At 37.1% G+C, this 21,226-nt stretch overlaps 1 protein-coding gene across 11 annotated transcripts in view; it reads right to left on the minus strand.

Moving 5' to 3' along the window:
- The window catches only part of CHRM3 (cholinergic receptor muscarinic 3), a 495,173-nt gene that overhangs the window by 49,137 nt on the left and 424,810 nt on the right, over nt 1–21,226 (minus strand). For 7 of the 11 annotated variants that reach the window (XM_038533804.1, XM_038533803.1, XM_038533801.1 and 4 more), the window contains one exon: nt 858–886. The exons of the other annotated variants lie outside the window; for them this stretch is intronic. The gene's annotated coding sequence lies outside the window, so the exon portion shown is untranslated. The remainder of the gene's footprint in view (nt 1–857; nt 887–21,226) is intronic. 11 annotated transcript variants of the gene reach the window in all.

Here is a 21,226-nt window from a genome sequence, read left to right on the forward strand (position 1 = left end):
TCACTTAATTAAAATGGTTTGTGGTATTATGTTATATAAATTTTACCTCCATTTAAAAAAAATTGCCCTGACTGTAGAAAGCAAGTATGATTACTATCTCTGTTTTTATAAATGAAACTTCTCAGACACAGGAAGGTCAAGTAACTCATTGGGGGTTTCACAGGTAGTTGATAGAAGAGCCAAAATAGAAATCTAGGTGGCCCGATTTCAGAACACATACTCAAACAACTATACATTAATGGTCCTATTATTATTGCTTTCTGCTACTTTTTGATTTGACAAATGACAATAAAAGCTCAGAGCCAGCTCTAAAGGGGTAAGTGTGGAGAAGGAAAAAGATCCAAAATATACTTAGAATGCATTCATGTGTGTGATTAAAGAACAATACTACCTGGTTATGCAATATTGTGAAATCACAATGCCAGTTTGTGAGAGCTCTTGAAAATTGGTCAAGGATTTTAACTGTTGGTGCTTCCTGGTTGTCTAATAAAATGACCAGTGTATCATTCAGTGAATGAATTTGAAGTCACCTTGCTCTTTGGCAACCAAGAAGAGTTATGATGGAGGCAGTGTGAACTATATAATTTCTACCTTATATTTATAGTCTTATTTCCAAGAGATAAGCAACTTTAATTAACATCTGTATCACGAAAACTGCCTACTTTTCCAGAGGGACCACACAGATAATATAGCCCAAGCAAGTTCAGATCATGTTACATAACATATAAGACTTTAGATAGATAGCAATAGTAGCAAAGCATAATTAAAGACCCCAGGTAACTTAACAAACCCTTTGTCAGCTGATAAATTATTTCACCCCTTCTATCCGATGGTGGTTTCTCATCTCTTATGCTTACCTGGCTGCCTCCCAGGTCTGGTCATGGTCCTAGACAAAGTAAACAAAAGCACTTCAAGTCCAATTACTTAAAGCGAGCCTCTGGCAGTGCTAAATAATTAGAATAATTTAAAAATTATATAAAGAAATAAAAACACTAGTTCAGCTTCCAGGCACCCAGACTGTAATTCTGAAAATCTTTTGGAATTAGAAGAAAAATTTTAGAGAGATGCTTTATTTTTATCTTGATTTTTTTATTATGTGCACACACATAGTTTTCTTGATTATTAAATATTTTTGACCTTTGAAAGCTAAAAATCTTACCACCTCATTTTTAGGGAACACACCAATATTTTCTCTGTTTGCTAGGCTATCATCACGAATCAACTTGGGAAAGGCATCTTCGTTGTCATATACTAAATAGGAGGGTTGCTGGTTCCAAATGGAAATGTCAAAAACATTATTTTGGCTTTCTGTGTAAGATGTGTGTTGAGACATGATAATTTTCCTAATAAATACTGGGGTTGTTAACTAAAAGTTATGCATCTGTTATTGGCTTTAGCAACTTGCTTGTGTCCCATACTTGCCACTCACTCATCTCTACCCGTGCAGTTTCTATCTGAATCTTAAGTCCTTAAAACAGCCTCCTATGAAATCGTCTGTTTTAAAAACACTCTTGAATGCTATTTTGTCTTCTGGAAGCTTTCCCCAGTCAAGTTTCCACCACCAAGAATACAAATACTGGCCATTTCCACTTTTAATCAATGTGCTAAGGAGATTATGCCCAGCTGAGGGTTTGCTTAAAATTTTCTATTGATATGAGTTGTACCCCTGTCTTCATGAAACCTCATTCAACTGTCAACTCTTCCAAGGAGCTTTTACTTATCCAGCTAATGGCTTCCCTTCCTCCCCTTCCCTCTCTCCCTCCCTCTCTTCCTCTCTTCTCCCATTCTTATATCCATAAAGGTTTATCGAGTACCATCTATGTTTCAGACACTGCGAGGCACTCTATCAAGTACCACTGCCTTTCATGATTTGCAATACTCTGGCTGTCATCTGTCTTTGCTAGTAGTGATTTTACACCACCCATATGGCTGTAAGCACTTTGGTTCAAGAACTTTAACTGATTCATGGTTGCATACACAAGTCAGTACACTGTAGGGGAAAGGACAGAGATGGGGACACAGAGTTAGGACAATTAGTATCAGGCTCCAGGGAGTTGTAGATGAAGTCAAAAAAGAGAAGGGAGAATACTGAATCTTTGCCAAAGCCAGACCAACTAGACTAAAATTCTGAGTAGCTTATGATATTTAAGATCACCCCAAATGATCCATTCTTGGAAACTGTTATGTAACAATTAGTTACGTTGGTATGTTTGCTGAAATATATAGGGGAACATATACTGATGTCTGCAACTTGGAAATGCAACAAATAAATACGATGACTTGTTGGATTGATAGATGTAGATATGTACTATAGCAAGTATTGCACAACTCCGATGATTGATTCTAAGAGGTTGGTTTGGGGATGCTCACTGTAAAATTCTTTGTTTTTTAGTATTGAAAAAGTTTTATATTCATTGTTGAAGAAAAGTTAGTTATGATGGAAAAAGAGATAAATCTTATTTTACCCACTGATCAATCTACAAACAGACAGGCTTATCTGTAAATAAAGCCCTTGCATGTGTGTGTGTGTGTGTGTGTGTGTGTGTGTGCACATATGTGTGTTGTGAATCTGTAAAAGGTCCATGGGTTAGTAAACCTATTAATGTTAACTAGGTTCACAGAACATATTGGTATATTAAGCTCATGTGCATTCATCTAATTTATTGTCTGCGTTGTCTATGTACAGTGAAGAAAATTCTTGTCTAATGGAGGGAGTGTTCTGGAAATAGTAATTCATCTAAAGTGTACATAAAAATGTTTGATGTAAAACGAGTTATGTGGTTTCTGAATGGATTTCACAGTGAAGGTGCTAATCAAAACAGGCCAACTTCAAGCCTAAAAACCTCTCTGTCATTTTTTTATTCACATGCTAAGAAATGTTTTGGGAATATTTGAGGACTCATGATCATTTTGACCATTTCAAAGTCATTATTGAAAGGTAAAGATTTATCCAAGGGATCCTCGTTTATGTTCAAGTAGGCCTTCCTAAAGTAACTGCTGGCGAGGTGGAATATGCTAGAGTGTCTGAAACACTTAATGCATCTAGATCAATAAAATATATTTCAATTTGCAAAGTCAAGATTGAAGGACATTACCAGAAATAACTGCATAATGAGACGGTTAAATCATTGTAGACTATGAATTAAGTGACATCCAATACACAGTGAAAGAAGATACCTGACAAAAACTAGGAAATGGCTTTTACTCTTGAATTTGAGCAATGCAATTTATAAAATGGAGCAATTAACTTTAAAGTGCCTTCCACTTATCTGAATTCTTTTGAGTCATCAGTGTTAAGCTTTAAAAGAGTGAGGGGAACATGGTAGAGCTTAGTAAATTTTCCCCATAAAAATATTTCTGAAATCTCTAATAACCTTAGCAATTGAGAATGAACAGACTGGTAAAAACTTCGGAATTACATTTCTTCCTTGGGAATAATAATGGCAGAGAGCCCATGTTTCATGAAGGATATGAATCCTTAGGCATGAAAGACAAGGCAACAAACAGGTGGTTTGGAGAGTATTTAGCCTTTTTCATTATGAACTCAGGTGGCATATGAGTCATATTTTCTGTAAATCACCTAGAGGCAAAATCGAGCCCATAAAAGTTGAGCACTTTGGTATTTGCTTTTTTTTTTTTTTTTTTTAACGTGCCCAGCAGAAGCTTTTACACATCAGGCAAAGAACAAATGTAAGCTTAAATGCCTATGAGCTCAATATATCTTGATAAATTCCCTCATTACAGGGATATGGCCACCATGGCAGATGGTGTTTTTTAATGCTTTTAAACCACAGAGATGTCAGAGATGGTTTAATAAGAAACCAGATGACTTTAACAGACAAGAGTCTTCACATGAAATTATTATTTCTTTAGCTTCTTTACATTTGGACCCATAAGCTATAACCAAGGATTTTCCAGGTGCTATCAACAAAGAGATTCACACATGGAATAAAATGTGCTCTCGAGGATAACCAGGGAACAATCCACTTAAGCTTTTGTAAATCACTGACTGTTCAGTTCACACATGCATGCATTTCAAATGATCAGTCAAGTGTGTATTACTGGCCAATTCTGTACCCAGTGCTATGGTGAAATGTAGGAGAAGTAAAAAGCACACAGCATGGCCTTTCAAGAGCTTCTAATCTGGCTGGAAACAATTAGTGAGTGACAAAAGATCCAATATAAAGGAGTATTAATTATGGAAGCATAGACTATAGAAATGAATTATTATTGAGACACAGAAATACATAGAATTGATACAGTATTTGCTTTAAGCTCTCTTCACAGTTATCAAGTTACTGCTAACCTTTGTTAAGTTACAGCTTCTCACCCCTGGGAGAGTCAAAAGCTCATGGAAGAAAGAGATTCACTTGGCTCAATTAAATTCAATATACTTATTAAATAACTTACATAGGAAATATAATTGTTTCCCTTGTCATGCTTCCCTTTTGAGGAATATCTCTAGTCTTACATAAATGAGAGAAAAAGCAGGAATCATGGAATTTAATTTTTGAATCATCTTTGTAGGTCTATCATTGTTTTGGCTCTATTTTTTTTAAAGATTTTATTTATTTATGAGAGAGAGAGAGAGCGAGAGAGAGAGAGAGAGAGGCACAGACACAGACAGAGGGAGAAGCAGGCTCCATTCCATGCAGGGAGCCCAATGTGGGACTCGATCCCTGGTCTCCAGGACCACACCCTGGGCTGAAGGCGGCCCTAAACCGCTGAGCCACTAGGGCTGCCCTTGGTTCTATCTTTGATGTCAATTGGAAAGGAACAGCATGTGAATGATTTTAAGTTTGCTAATTTACTCTTATATAACTACATTTCAAAATATTCACAATACATAGCTGGCTCTCAATGCATATCTGTCCTACATCCCTCCTAATAATTATTTGCAAATATGATAACCTTGTAAGATGACTTCTGAAGTTGCATAGAACAACCCAAAGTAACTTCCATTATAAAAATCCTTCGAACTATATTTTACAATAGAGGTCACTTTTTCACTGCTCCTTATTTAAAAACAAATAGCAAAAGCCTAAGGAATCCAGTTATAAAATGGGCAGAGGATCTGAATAAGCACTTTTCCAAAGAAGCATATAGATACACAAATAGGTATATAAAAAGGTGCTCAACATCACTCATCATCAGGAAATACAAATCAAAACCACAATGAGACATCATCTCACACTGTTAGAATGGCTAGTATAAAACAGACAGGAAATCACATAGGTTGGTGAAGATGTGGAGAAGAGGGAATGCTTGTGCACTATTGGTCCGAATGTAAATTGGTGTAGTCACTACAGAAAATTCCATATAGGACCTTAAAAAGTTAGAAATACCTTATGATCCAGTAAGCCCCCTACTGGGTATTTATCTGAAGGGAAGGAAAGCACTGATTTGACAAGATATACATGCTCATATACATGTATATGACATGTATACATATACAAGTAATTCATAGCAGCATTACTTAAAATAGCCAAGCCATGGGAGCCACTTGAGTGTCTGCTGATGGATGAATGGATAAAGAAAGTGGGGTGTATGATTTCACTTATATGTGGAATCTTAAAAAAAAAAAAGCAACAACAAAAAGACAAGCTCATAGATACAGAGAATGGTCTGGTGATTGATGGGTAAGATAGGTGAAGGGGTCAAAAGGTACAAACTTCCAGTTATAAAATGAGTAAGTCATGGGATGTAATATACAGTATGGTGACTATAGTTAACAATACTGTATCGTATATTTAAAAGTTTCTAAGACGATAGATCTTAAAAGTTTTTGTCATGGGGGGTGGTGTCTGGCTGGCTCAGTTGGAGAGGCATGTGACTCTTGATCTTGGGGTCCTGAGTTCAAACCCCATGTTGGGTGCAGAGATTACTTAAATAATAATAATAATAAAACTTAAAAAAAGGTTCTCATCATAAGAAAGAGATTTATAGCCACATGTGGTGATGGATGTTAACCAGACTTATGTGATAATCATTCTATGACATATACAGATATTAAATCATTATGTTGTACATCTGAAACTAATGTTATTTTTCAATTATATCTCAATTTTAAAAATTAGTAAAAAAAGTCCCAATTAAAAAAATAAATAATTCCATTCATTTCCCATAGTCTTTCCTTGTTTATTCTGTATGTATCTTAGTTCATATAAGATGGTGTAAATGTTATAAAACACCTAAAATCACAGTCTAAAAACACCATGTTATAAATTAACTGCATTTATTTACGTCTTGACCCAACACTTATTCATTAAAAAATCATCTTTTAAGTATTCTGCTTTAATAAGTCTATTTGTAGCTCAAATATTTTAAACTGCCCTTTATTACAGACTGTATTGATATTTTAAATGAATCTCTCTCTCTGGATATGTATATATCTATATGCCTATATATCTTTATCTGTATCTATAAACTGCTCATTTTATTTTAAACCCTTCTCCCAAGACCTCATTCTTTTCAAAAGCATATGAATAACATTCTTAGCCTGTCTTCTTATACCATATTTTAATAACTCACATTCTGTTCTTCAGCATTCCTTTAAATGCTTTCTACTTTATGCATTTTCGTGTTTAGGGAACAATAATTTAGATTGAGCTTAAGAATGTTTAAAACCAACACTCTAGATGAAAGCCTATGAAAATAAATAGTTTTCTTTTTTCTTCTATTTCCAACTGTTTGCTTCTTTGTGATCCTTGCCTCCTCTTGATTTTTCCTTGTCAGAACTCTGTCTTCTGGGTAATATTTATTATTACTAGTTCATTGTACCTATGCTAACGATTAGTACTCCTTCTTCCCCTTAAGTTTTGTTTTGTCACTTGTACTTTCATGGGTAAAACACATGATGCTTTCCTATCCTGGTCACTCTTTCTGCTCACAAGATCCCTGGACACCCGGTGTTGCTCAGTGAGAGGCATCTCCAGTGCTGAGAATGATGCCTGACCCATAGTTTACAGTTTAAAATGCCTGATAAGGAATGGAGCTGTTCAGTGCAGTATCATTCCATCCTTACCATTAGCCATGAAAGTCATCCTGTCCTTGGGAAAAATTATACCACTGAGTTACTTTCTTCCCTGATCATTTGAAAAAGAATGAATTTTATTATTATTTGTAACATGGACTGAGCAACATGAAAAAGCATGTATTTTATTCAATGTAAAGGATATGCTGGGAAATACCATTTACATAAACTTCCATGGGAATGATGCCATTGAAGTCGTGCAATGGAGTGGTTCAACTATTCCCTTTAGTAATGCTACTGAGTACAAAGTATTTTTTGTTCCCATTTAATTTCTTAAAAGTGTTATTTATTTATTTATTTATTTATGCACACACAGTGGGGAGTGGGGTGGGGAGGAGCAGAAGGAGAGGGACAGCAGACTTCATGCTGAGTGTGGAGCCCAACATGGGGCTTGATCTTAAGACCTCGAGATCACGACCTGAGCTGAAATCAAGAGTTGGATGCTCAATGGACAGAGCCACTCAGGTGCCCCACTTGAAAGTACTTTCTAACATAAGTTTCTTTTATTCATTTATTCATTCACTCCATTCACTCACTGTTCATTTATTTTTTACAGTATTATGGAGACATATGGCACTGTCATATGGCACTTTGAAAATGTAAGGTGTATGGCATGATGACCTGACTTCCATAAATTGTGAAATGATCACTACTATAAATTTAGTTAATGTCCATCATCTCCTACAGATAAAAAAAAAGATAAAGAAGAAAAAAAATTCTTCCTTGTGATGAGACCTCAGTATCTATTTTCTTAATGACATCTAAATACACCACATAGCTGCATTAGTTATTTCTTAAAAATATCTTACATCATGATTGAAAGTATTTGCTCAATAATTCTGGAGTATGGGAAGAATTGATAAAATATGGGCAACTGGAACAACTGAGATTGGTTGTTCATAATCCAAGATTCTGCGAGCACCTTTTTCATTTACACGTTTCTGGAGAATCTCTTGGCATTGTGGGTCTGAATGCTGAGTCAAGAGACCTGGATTCCCATCTTGGCTGCTAATTATGACTTTATGGTCTTTGTTTCAAATAAAAAAAAAACCCTCCGTCTCTAGAAGGATAGGACACTGCTGGTGTCTGAAGCTGCTCAAAAGAATGTAATTGAAGACTTGAAAAATATGCCTGTTGTTACACTTGGCCAAGTGCATAATCATGATGTTAGAAGGGACTTGAGGATCGTTTTAAGAGACGAAACAGGTGAGTTATAATGACTAGACCAAGTTCCCATTTACAATGAAGGGCAATGCCAAATTCATTGCTTTTTCAAATTTGTCAGATTCTCCTTTTCCTTCACTTCACTTCTATGAAACAAACACAGATGTAAAAAATAAGCCTTTTCTAAATTCCTTGAATCCTTGAATTCCTTGAATCTCCTTTACAACTCTCAACAAATGCATGTTAATAGGAATAGAGTGAGTTAACTGGAATTGAATTGGAGCTACTGTCTGAAGGGTGATAGTGAAGAAGATGATCTAAATCAGCACTTCTCAAACTTCAGTGTGCCTTACAAATCAGTCTGGAATTTGGTTTGACAACAGATTCTGCTGCTGTAGGCTCGGGTTGGGATTTGAGAGTCCTCTGTTCTAACAAATTTCTAAGTGATGCTGATGTTGCCGGTCACTTTGAGAAGTGAATGTCTACCAGATGGTAGGAAAGCCATGTGGGAGAAAGCCTTTCATTTAGTAACTAATTTTATGTAAACTCATTTCTGGAGTGAAGGAAGCGACAAGCTTCCTATGCTAGCTTTATGGAATACAGCAAAGAAAGAGTCAGCAGGCAAGTAGATGGCAGCCATGCTTCCTATAAACGAAGTTCTAGGCCACTGCTGAAAGCAGCACATGTTTCCACCATGTCTACATTACCAGGATCCTGGTTCCTGAGAAAGTGTCAAATTTCGCTCTTTATTTCCTATTCAGATAGGACTGTGGGTGTCTAATATGTTTCAGAAAAGGTTTTTCATCAAACATGGTTAAAATCAAATTTGGATTCCTGGGGCAGCCCGGGTGGCTCAGCAGTTTAACGCCGCCTTCAGCCCAGGGCCTGATTCTGGAGACCCTGGAGACCTGGGGTCAAGTCCCATGTCGAGTTCCCTGCGTGGAGCCTGCTTCTCCGTCTGCCTGTGTCTCTGCCTCTCTCTCTGTTTGTGTCTCTCAGGAATAAATAAAATCTTAAAAACAAAAACGAAAAAACCAAATTCAGATTCCTAAGGGCGTAAATTTCATTTGTTAGACAATTGCATTATCTGTAAAAGCTTCTTAAGGGTAGGAAGTAAGAGGCATGTTTTCTACAGTTTCGCTTGCTCCTGCCACATAATATGGGAAGATAAAAACACTTGCTTTTATTTGCAATACTTTAGTAAAGAGATAGTTCTTAAATTTAAAAAGATGGAAATCAGTTTTTTAGAATTTCCATATTTCAGTGATATGGATTCTACCTAAAACAGCTAGTTTTTTTTGTATTGAAGGATTTAAAATCACTAGATTGCTTTCTTGAATTTTTTTATTTTTCATTTCTGAGATCAATGATTAAATTTTTTAGGTAACCCTTACTTTTCAGAATGAATTGCAATTTTTTACTCATTCAGCACATTTTATGTATTTCACTGGAAAGTAATAACTTAAGTTTACCTCATCAATATCATTTTTCCTAAGCCAGCCTTGGTTTTACTCACTTATTCCAGAACTTCACTATCCTTTGGAATATAGGCTCTGATTCTCAGGGTTTGTAACAGGTATAAGAATGTCACATGTGTCATGGATGTCCATAGTCTGGAAAACATAGATGTTATTTTTCTTCTGCTTGATATAAAATATGTGGAATTGTAGAGTCACTTTATTTTTCATATTGGGTCATTTTATTGTATCTCTTATCAATGGGAACACACAGAAAATAATATTTTTAGAGACTCGCATATCCCATAATTAGGAATCTATTCTCCATAGATGGATGACTGTTACAACAGATTTCCCACCAAATGATGTGAAAGTTTTGAAAAGATCATATATTTCTTAAGTATTTTCCCAGTAACTCAATAAAATTATATTAAAAGTGTATGGCAAGTGTGAAAAAGGGATCAAATACATTTCAGTAAGGAAACTAGGCTCATGAGCCAGATAGCAAGTACATCTATAACTAATATTAACAAGAACAACTAACATTCATTAGGCACTTACTAGTAGCTTTCTCCATATTCTCTTATTTCTTGGAGAAACTCTATGAGACTAATACTGCTGTTATCTCATTTTATGGATGGGGAAATTGAGAAAAGATGAGGTGAGTCAACTAAGTCACACAGCTAGTAAAGCAACTATATTGATCAAATCAGAATCAACCTACTTCAAACGCATACGCTTTTAACTACTACTTCCGAAAAAGGGGGAAATGTCAACATATTTTAATAGGAGCTCATTGCATTTTATTGCACAATAAATATGATTTTACTTCTTGCAAATTTTATCATTTCTATGGCAATTTTTCTAGTATTCAAAGAGATGAAGTCAACAACCCCACTATGCAGTCAGGATTTTAGTTCTAAGACTCAACCCCCAGGCATGCAATGAACCTATAATAGGAACTGTCTGTAGATGGAAGAATGTAGCTTTGGTCTTATATTTATGCTACAATGATACTTGAATCATCACCAATAATAAAGACTCTGAGGACAGTGAAGTAAATATGCAAAATCAGAATGGTATTCAGCGTTTTCCTCCATTGATGTGTTGGCTTTGCTAAAAACAGCCCAGATTTTGCCTGAATTGTAAACTAAGCAAATATGACTGGAGGAGACACAGGGAACAGATGTTGATTTTTAAAAGACCACTTATCCATCATCACTTTTTTACATAATCAGCTGAAACCAGCATTCAATCCCTTTTCTTAAAATTGTTGTTAGTTTATCTATGAAGACTAAACCTCAAAGATTGTATGAGGAAAATGGAATGATTTCTTTTGAAAACTCTACTGTAATGATGATTTGGTGAAGTTATTTATAGATGATCAAATTATTTTCAATCTTATTGAATCAAGAATGTTCGGAATTGTATTCCTGTACATGCTGTTTAAACACCATGACACATATGTACCATGATTAGATTAAGGAGTCAAGGGGCATTCTACCATTTCTTGACAATAAACAAGAGGTGTGAGTTGTTCTGTTATACACAAAAATGGAATATGGAGATTCCCTTGCAGAAATAAATTCAAATACATACAAATACTTCCAAACAGATGAACAGTCTTTTCCCAAGTTGGAGAAATACAGCATAGGGGTTCAGAAACTAAGATCAAAGCCAGAACCTGCTGCTTTCTAGAGATGAACATCAAGTTATTTAACTTCCCATGCCTTAGTTTCCATTTGAAAAATGGAGATAAAGTCTTACAAAGATAAAGAGACAGTGTTATAACAGACCACTAAACACAATACCTAACAGTCAGGAATTGTACTGGTTTTCTATAATTTTTGTGGAGCATCATTAAAATCATATACAGTTGACCTCTGGACAACATGGGTTTGAACTTCATGGGTCCACTTACACATGGAAATTTTTTTTTCAATCAATAGACATACAGTGGAGTAAATGCATTTTCTCTTTCTTACGATTCTCTTAACATTTTCTTTACTTTATTGTATGAATATACACTATAACACATATAACATAAAAATATTTGTTAATTGACTCTTTATGTTGTCTGTAAGGCTTCCAATCAACAGTAGGCTATTAGTACTTAGATTTTGGGGGAGTCAGAAGTTACATGGAGGTTTTCAAGAGTACAAGGGTCAGTGGCCCTAACCTCTGTGTTGTTTAAGGGTCAACTATAAAATCCCTCAGCACCAGGGAAATATTGATAAGTGTATGATTTTTTGCTATGGGTCTGAACCAAGCAGAAAAATGACTGAGCAAACCAAGATAATTTTGAGGTCAACCTATTTCCAGAATAATTCTGAATAACAGAAAAGATTGATCACAACTCCATCTTCTTTTTTTTTTTTTAAGATTTTATTTATTTATTCATGAGAGACACAGAGAGAGAGAGAGAGAGAGAGAGAGAGAGAGAGAGAGAGGCAGAGACACAGGCAGAGGGAACCCCCCTGCTCCATGCAGGGAACCCGATGTGGGACTCGATCCCGGGTCTTCGGGATCACACCCTGGGCCGAAGGTGGCACTAAACCGCTGAGCCACCCGGGCTGCCCTCCATCTCCTATTTTTAAAAGCATTAGAGTAGTGATTTATTCTTTAGTTCAATCAGAACTAATCTTATTATTGGATAATGAAAATTTTCTGAATTTGGACATTGTCTCGCCAGTCATGGATAGGTGGACATATCTATTACGATTAGGCAAACTTATCCATAAAGGTCTTAACAAAAATATATTTTTAATATAAGGGTGAAGACTATGTTAAATGGTGGTAGTTTCCATTTCAAAGAATGAGATCAGCTGCTCGCTATCATGAATCCATGTAGTTATTTATCCTTGGCTTATTTTACCCATGTAGTTCAATCTTTCATCTGTTTTTGTTGTTATTGGTTCAAGAAAGTCATAGCAGTAAAAAAAAAAATCAAAGGCATTGAAAATAATACTTAGATGTATCCAAATCATATGGAAATACTTACATTATATATTGTTTCGATTATCTATTTAGTGATTCTCTTTCTCTCTGAAATAACAGATACCCTACTTTTAGCCAAACATAGGACTACCTCATAAAAGACTGCATTTTCCTGTCTTCCTGGCATCAGGACTAAGTTTTAGCTAATGAGAAGTAAAAGGAAGTGTTGACTGAAAACCTCTTTAAAAGACAAGTGGCAAAATAAATAAATAAATAAATAAATAAAATAAAAATAAAATAAAAGACAAGTGGCATATCATACCCACTTTCATCTTATTTTTGAAATACAGATGTGATGAATGGAGCCATCTTGGATTATAATACCACAGATCAAATTCTATGGTGAACAGAGCAGAACATCTGAAGAAGCTTGAGTACCCTTTAGAAACGGAGCCATGTCAGTCCTGGCCTGCTTCTAAACTTCTTTTACATCTGAGAGAAACAAGATTGCTAAAGTTTACTAATCTGTCTTCCACAGCTGAATTTAACCCTAATCAATATATGAAGAATTTTATGTAGATTATTCATCCGAAGAGATGTTCTATCCAAAATGGATTTCTTTTAGGAATTACCATATGCCATATATCTTCCCTGGGAATTCACCATTCATATTAACAGAATAACATAATAAAAACTCAGAGAATCCCATAATAAATAGAAAATGTTTGACTTCATTAATGTATTGATTCCCAAATTTATTTAATCAGAGATTTTCAAATTTTTGGAATAATACTAATATCCAGGTTATTAGTATTCCTTCCACACAATGCACTTTGGGAAATGCTGATCTATTTCTGTTGCTGTTCCTCTGAATTAGCATTTGTCATGAATTGTCCATATTGCTCAGTCTTTTGCTTACTTGCTGCTTGGGGAGCAAGCAGTCCCTCAGTTTTGTCTCAGATCTTGGCAAAGCTGGCACTTCTGGAATATTTTTTTATCATTTTTCCATTGAAGCATTAGACTGAGAATCCTTTCTGTGATATGGAGTATTAGTTTGATTGAATTTTGACTAAGTCTGTTGGATTTTTCTTGAGTTTATAACAACAGATTACTAGATATCTACTAGAAGTAATAATTTTCCTTTATGCCTAGATAAATGTTCAGGCCAATAATTATAGCAGTCCTAAGAATATAATTTTTATTATAGGCCTTTCAAGAGAAAGTATTTTCTGGACTTTACTTTAAAAATGACATTGCCATCTATGTCAGAAAATTTATAAGGAAACAAAGCACAGATTTACTGTGTCAACAGGAGTCCTGGCCTAGAAAATGTGTATTAAATCATGGCTTTTTTTTTTTTTTTTTTTAAAGTAGGCTCCACGCCCAGCATGGAGCCCAATGTGGGGCCTGAACTCATGACCCTGAGATCAAGAGTCAGATACTTAACCAACTGAACCACCCAGGCACCTCAAACATAGCTTTTTTTTTTTTTTTTTAATAAAAAACCTGTAAAATTAATATTAAAATTGCTAAACCTGAGATAAGTGTTATCAAGATACATTTTCTTCAACAGTTAAAATTTAATTAGTGTGCATTTAAAAAGTGTACCCACCTATCCCTCTATTGATAATTACTTTCTACCAAACCTTTAAGCTATAAAAAAATATAAATTTAAGATCCATTTCCACAAAGGCAGTACTTAAGAGTGATCTATTTTTTAGAAAAGCCCAAATAAAGTAAGATTAAAAAAACACAAGGACCTATCTAGAAGGATATGGCTTATAGTGATATATGAATGTCCACGCTTGAAGTATGGTTTAGCATCTGTAAAACAGGCCAGAAATTAGAATTTGGTATGCAAGGCCTAAGCCTTCAACTGTTTTGTGGATGTTCTTTAGATATACAGCAAGTTTATTTTCTTTAATGCTCCTTTGTGCAAAATTGCTTCAGAAATAAAATTATGCCTTGTTCCATGTAGTGAACTTCAGCAACTTAAAATGTGTTCTTAAAGCTGTCGTAAGGAGGTGGGTCTATGCCCAGATGACTACAAGAGCTGGGTAAATGGCATACTGAGTGAGGCAGGCAAGTTGTAAGACAAAAGGGCATGATAGGAACCTTCTGGAAACACAGGACCATTGAACCTGTGGATTCAGATCCAGTGTTGCCAGATATGTCTCTTCAAGAAAAGCATATAAAAGTCCTGACTTTGGGATCCCTGGGTGGCGCAGCGGTTTAGCGCCTGCCTTTAGCCCAGGGCGCGATCCTGGAGTCCTGGGATCGAATCCCACGTCGGGCTCCCGGTGCATGGAGCCTGTTTCTCCCTCTGCCTATGTCTCTGCCTCTCTCTCTCTCTCACTGTGTGGCTATCATAAATAAATAAAAAAAAAAATTAAAAAAAAAAAGTCCTGACTTTAAGATATTGGCATCTATTTAAAAGCAAAACCAACCAAACAAACAAAGCCCACAAAAATGAGCAGGGTAAAAATCAGCCAAAATCTAATGAACAACAGCATATCTGTGGGTCTAATTCCTGATTTTCCCAGGGGCTGCAGTTTGCTACATCTGGTTTATAGCATCCTATTTCTCCACTCAACACCTTATTGAGGAAGCATTTTCTACAGTTTTCTAGTATCTCTTTCTTAATCAGCTCTTGCACAGGCGTTATGTAACTTCTTTCTACTGTGACTAAGTGGGGCATAAGGGAAAATTCGCTGTGAACTGACTACAGCAGATTCAGTCCATTTGTGACCTCTGCTATCTTTAAAATAAACTTATCTTTTAGATATAGATAAGTCTCCCCTGAATCTGGAGGTTGGGAAAAAAATTCCAGACTCTTCTATAAGCCTTTTCCCTTTGTCGGGAAAACCGACAGACCATGTTCTCCCTACCCCTGCATCCCCGATTACTAAGATGGGTGTCAGTGTCTTGGTTAAGAGCCTGAGCTTTAAACTCAAGACACATGGGGTGACTTCCTGTTTTGCTACTTACTTTGACAGAGAGAGAGAGAGAGAGAGAGAGAGAGAGACCAGGGGAGGGGCAGAGGAAGAGAAAGAAGGAGAAGCAGACTCCCCGCTGAGCAGGGACCCTGATGTGGGACTCAATCCCAAGACCCTAGGATTTTGACCTGAGCCAAAGGCAGACACCTAACTGACTGAGCCACCCAGATGTCTCAGTTTGCTCTATCCTTAACAGTAGATATTAGTAAGGGCAACCCATTTGTCATTACATAGCTGTAATTCTCAGGAAATTCTCCCTGAATTCGAGTTAAAATGGTACCTATTAGCCTCATTCTATCACTTATCTATCTATCTATCTATCTATCTATCTATCTATCTATCTATCTATCATCATCTATCTTTCTATCTATCTACCTGGAATATTACTCAGCCATAAAAAAGATTGAAATCTTGCCATTTACAACAATGTGGATGGAACTCAGATATATTATACTAAACGAAATAAGTCAGTCAGAGAAAAACAAATACCATATGATTAACTCATATGTGGAACTAAAGAAACAAAACAAATGAACAAAGACAAAAGAGACCAGTGAAAAAACAGACTCTTAACTATAGAGGACAAACTGATGGTCACCAGAGGAGAGGTGGGAGGGGAGAAACAGGTGATGGGCTTTAAGAGCATACTTATCCTGATGAGCATTGAGTAAAGTATGGAAGTACTGAAGTACTAAAGTATTGATTATATTGTACACTTGAAACTAATATAACACTATACATTGATTAAACTGGAATTAAAAAATTAAATATTTTTGTATCTGTTTCTTCCTTTTGTTGGAAGAACACAGAGGCACAGTACTTCTCCTATAGGAACAATTTAAGTTTTTTAGCTGGTCACATGTGGAAATGCTAGAGGAACCCCATGTTTCCTTCTAGATGTAAAGTCTTATTATCCGTTCATTTTCAATGATCTATTACAAGTCACTGTAGAATTTTATTGTGTGCAGATTCACATCCTACCAGCTGTCTCTAAGGGAGGAAAGTAAAGAGTAAAACTCCATTATTTGTTGACTTCTTATTTTTCATTAGACCTTCAGGGACTAATTTTTTTCCACAATGAAGAGAAGTTCTATGTGTTTAGATACCCAAAAGGCTGTCTGTGGGATTTGGTATACTAAATTCATTGGCAGGTAATGAAGGCATTCATTAAGGCTTTAGCATAACTGGCTTAATTTCATCTCCATGGGAAGATGGACAGCCTCAGAAGCCCCAGAAACTGGTCTGTTTTATCAGAATGCAGCATCAGGGTCAGACATGCCCCACCAAACCCCACATTCCTTTTAAATTCTTCTCCAGAGCACACTAGCTCAAGGCAAAAGTTCTAGCAAAGTGTCCCCCAAGTGTCAATATCTAACACAAACTACATCAGTTTTATTCAAGGAGAGGCTAATTCTGTGAGAAAATTCAGTGAAGTGTACAGAGCTTTATCATATCCAAAGTCATTGCTCAACCTTTAAGGGTCAGTGAGGCAACACTCATGTTCTCAATCCCTGCTTGGTAATAAGGACATCTCGAGTCAGTTTTGTAGTCGACAGAGAGGCAGGGTGTTTTGAAGTACAATGTAGGTGGATGGCCTCTGATCCATCTGTTCTGGTAGCTGGGCCTTTGTAAATGGCCTAAAATTATGATGTCTCCTCTGTCTGCTGCTGCCCACACGTGCACCATGAAAAAGGGATGATCACTTCATATGCCAGGGCAACAGTAATGAATATTAATCACAAAGGAGTGGAACAAACAGTGACTGTGCTCCATTTCTGATTAGCATACTACACACTGACATCATCCTGGAAGTTCTAAAGAGGCAACACCATGGTAACTCTTTCTCTTATTCTAACTAATGCTCTTGGAATTATTGGAGGAGCACACAAATGCAAAGAATGAGATTTCTGTTGTTCTGAAGATTTGGTTTGGTTTGGCTTTTATTTTATTTTATTTTTTATTTTTTAAGATTTTTAAAATTTATTCATAGACACAGAGAGAGAGAGGCAGAGACACAGGCAGAGGGAGAAGCAGGCTCCATGCAGGGAGCCCGACATGGGACTCAATCCCAGGTCTCCAGGATAACACCCCAGGCTGCAGGCGGCACCAAACCGCTGCGCCACCAGGGCTGCCCTGGTTTGGCTTTTAAAATCAGGTCATTGAAACTTTTCTCTTTTTATCCCAGAAAAATAGCCTGTACATTGGGCAGCAACACTTTTAATATCCTGCCATTCATCAGTCGTGTCTAATTATGCTCCCTAAACCTATATATTATATTACTGTCATTTTCTTCCAAATATCAGTTTATTTTTATTTTTTTTTAATTTATTTTTATTTTTATTTTTTTTTCAAATATCAGTTTATTAGAAGTTAAACTGGACTTTAACAGCTAGATTGCTTCTCAAAGCGTGACTGTGAATAGGAAACCAATGCTGTGTGAAGTGCTTGGACTAGTGATTGACTCTTAAATGCATCATAGGGCATAGAGATTGTGTTAATGGGGCAAATTCTATTAACTTAGTGTCTCAAGGTAATCGACTTCTCAGTATCTTTAATAAGGTGCACAGCCACCCATGCTCAGTGGTTGAGCATCTGCCTGTGGCTCAGGTCATGACCCTGGGGTCCTGGGATTGAGTCCTGCATCAGGCTCCCTGCGGGGAGCCTGCTTCTCCCTCTGCTTATGTCTCTGCCTCTCTCTGTGTGTCTCTCATTAATTAAAAAAAAAAGATGCAAAAGAGAGATACCACTATCAAAACAGATCTATAGATTTCCAAATGCACACTGAGCATAAAGATAAACTTACAATTGTCCAGAGGAATATGCCCAAAATTGAGGGAGGAGAAAATCCTCTAGGGAGGAGAGTGAGACCAAGTGCTGGTCAGGGGGAGATGGTAGTTCCATCTCTCCTGTTAGAAGATTTAGAGTAAGAATGTATCATTCATTCATTATTATCCAAGTTAAAAATAAAATTTTGAAAATGGAAATGTGAGTTGGATTGCACTCTGCACCAGGGGCTGACATTCTTCCTCATGCGCTGGGGGAAGAGCCCAGGTCTACCTCTTTCCTTCCCTCTCTCTTCACTTCTGCTCCAGCTCTGAGAGTGCTATGGGAAAGCACTGCTCACACTGTCCCACTGAATTCAATATCAAGCTTCCCAAAGCCTTTAGGGCCTTAGTTGCTCCTCTGTAAACCTCCTCACCCTTGCCTCTCTGTTTAAAGGCTGGACACGAATAAGTGGACCTTCAGGAGGTTCTTATCACTGAACCTGGATATTTTAACACACTTAAACATTTAAGGATATAAGTGGTAGTGTTCCTTAGCATCCTATTCTGACTTGGATAGCATTTCCCAAACCCTAAACAAAAATCTATCCCAATAAAACCTAAAAGATATGGATGATCAGTATGCAGAACCACTAGAATAGGTTATGTATCACAAATCAAATACACAGTCTGTAACACTTTATTATTAAATCATCTCAAAAGTCCTGATGTAAATCTAAAGGCAGTCAAAGTGGCTTTGAATTAAGAGGTATAAGAACCACCTGAGTCCCAGTCCCAGTATTTTACTAGTGTGACCTGGGGCAAGTTAATGAGCCTTGGTATTTTCATTTACCGAGAAAGCCATAATTATACCATGGTTCTCTTAAGCGGTTATTTGGAGGATCATCTGTTCTGAGATTGCCCTGAAGGGCGGATCACATGGGGGAGGTATTTATGTTGCATTTTACATTTTCAAAGATGAATCTAATGCTCCCTTCTTTTTACCTGTCCTCTTAGAAATCTGTCCCCATCTGAGCTCGACCTTTTTAGATGACATGACACTTTGCTTGACATCTTCCTTAATCTAATTTGAGTTTTTTAGGGGTCTTCTATGAATATATAAAAGATTATCTAGCTGCATTTTCCAGAAGTGTCAGTTTTCCAGAAAACAACTTCATATTTCTGTAATAAGAGTTTTCCTTTTTACCTGTAACTTTTTTTAAGATTTTATTTATTTATTCATGAGAGACAGAGACAGGCAGAGACATAGGCAGAGACACAGGCAGAGAGAGAGGCAGGCTCCCCATGGGGAGCCCAGTGTGGCACTCGATCCCAGGACCCCAGGATCACGACCTGAGCCAAAAGCAGATGCTCAACCACTGAGCCACCCAGGTGCTGTGATAATGTTTTACACATAAAAAGACCCACTGTATTTCACAGGGCTGGTGGTTAACGGTACAGTAACAACTATGTATTGAGGGCCCTGTCACATAAGAGGGAATTCCCTGGATCTGCAGGCAGAAGATTCCAGTGTCCACTTTGTCACTAACCAGCTATTTGACCAGATGTCCAATCAACCAACCTTCTTGGGTTTTCTTCACCTAACATGAGATAAACCTTCACAGGCTTGTGGTAAGGAATAAACGAGATCAGTTGCATACAAAATGGGCACATCAATTTTAAAGAGTTTACGAATGTTAAGAGAAGTAATGAAAGAAGAAGGAATGTATTCACCATGTGTTCTGCCTGCCACTTACAACCAACACGATACCTATATATTGTAGTGTCATACCAAACTGTCTGAAAACAAATGGTGTTTGTAGTGTCACTTGGCTTTAACCACACACATCTGTCTCTGATCACATGGCTTCTTTCTGATCAAACCCCTTCCATGGGTCCCCACCATCCAGACTCAAGTTGAAGCTCTGTTACCTACAATTGTCTGACTCCATGACACCCTCCAACCTTGTGTCCCACACCACCTCCATTTATAGACCCCATTGCTCAGTCAAAGGAAACTGCTTCCCATCTGCCAACTACTACTGAAATTTCTGACCTCACTGTTTATCCACTGCCGAGAGTGCTGTCTCCCATTTTTATATGTCCTGCCTGGTCTTTGGGCCTCAGGCCAAATGTCACTTCCTTTATGATCTTTCTCTGAGTCATACTTTCTGAAGCCTACTCTCTCTTCTTTAGAATTCCACAGAGCTTTGCCATTTTACCCCTCCTACCTTTTAGTATCATTACCTATGCACACAATTTACCCTCCCAATGACACTGCAAACTTTTTAAGCCTGAGCCACCCTGTTTCAGCCTCATGGTACCTGCACAGTTTGGCCCAATGCATCTCACTTAACAGAGACTCGGCAAATGAGCAATGAATGGATAAAGGAAGTGGAGCGACAGGGATCACATTCAGTTGATGCAGGTCACAGAATTTCAAAAGGACACCCCCACTCTAACCTGCTCTGAAAGATCAGTGATTTCAGATAAACATGTGTACTTAGCAATCTATAAAATTCCAAAGGAGAAATGTCTGGCCTTCATTATGTAATTGTGTAGTTAGGTGCTTAAATGTAAAGATAGTTTGCAGGGACTGAAATGTACTGTTATCAGACATTCTTCGTGTCCATGCTTCACCTTAAGTTCTGTGGTGTCTCATGGAAAACTTATATAACCTATTAAGTCTCTGGGGTTAATTGGTTGCAAATGTCTGTCGGAGTTGGCAGATTTCTAAGGAGGGCAGGACAAACAGGAGGAGGCAATGAGGACCGGCACCTGACCCCCTGGCCAGGGTCCTTCCCCACTCAAAACTTTGGTAATGTCAGTTTTAGGAAGATATGGAGACAAGAGGCCAGCCTGGACAATCTCTATGGA

Source organism: Canis lupus, chromosome 4 (assembly GCF_011100685.1).
Source record: "Canis lupus familiaris isolate Mischka breed German Shepherd chromosome 4, alternate assembly UU_Cfam_GSD_1.0, whole genome shotgun sequence".
In the NCBI taxonomy this organism is placed as follows: domain Eukaryota; kingdom Metazoa; phylum Chordata; class Mammalia; order Carnivora; family Canidae; genus Canis; species Canis lupus.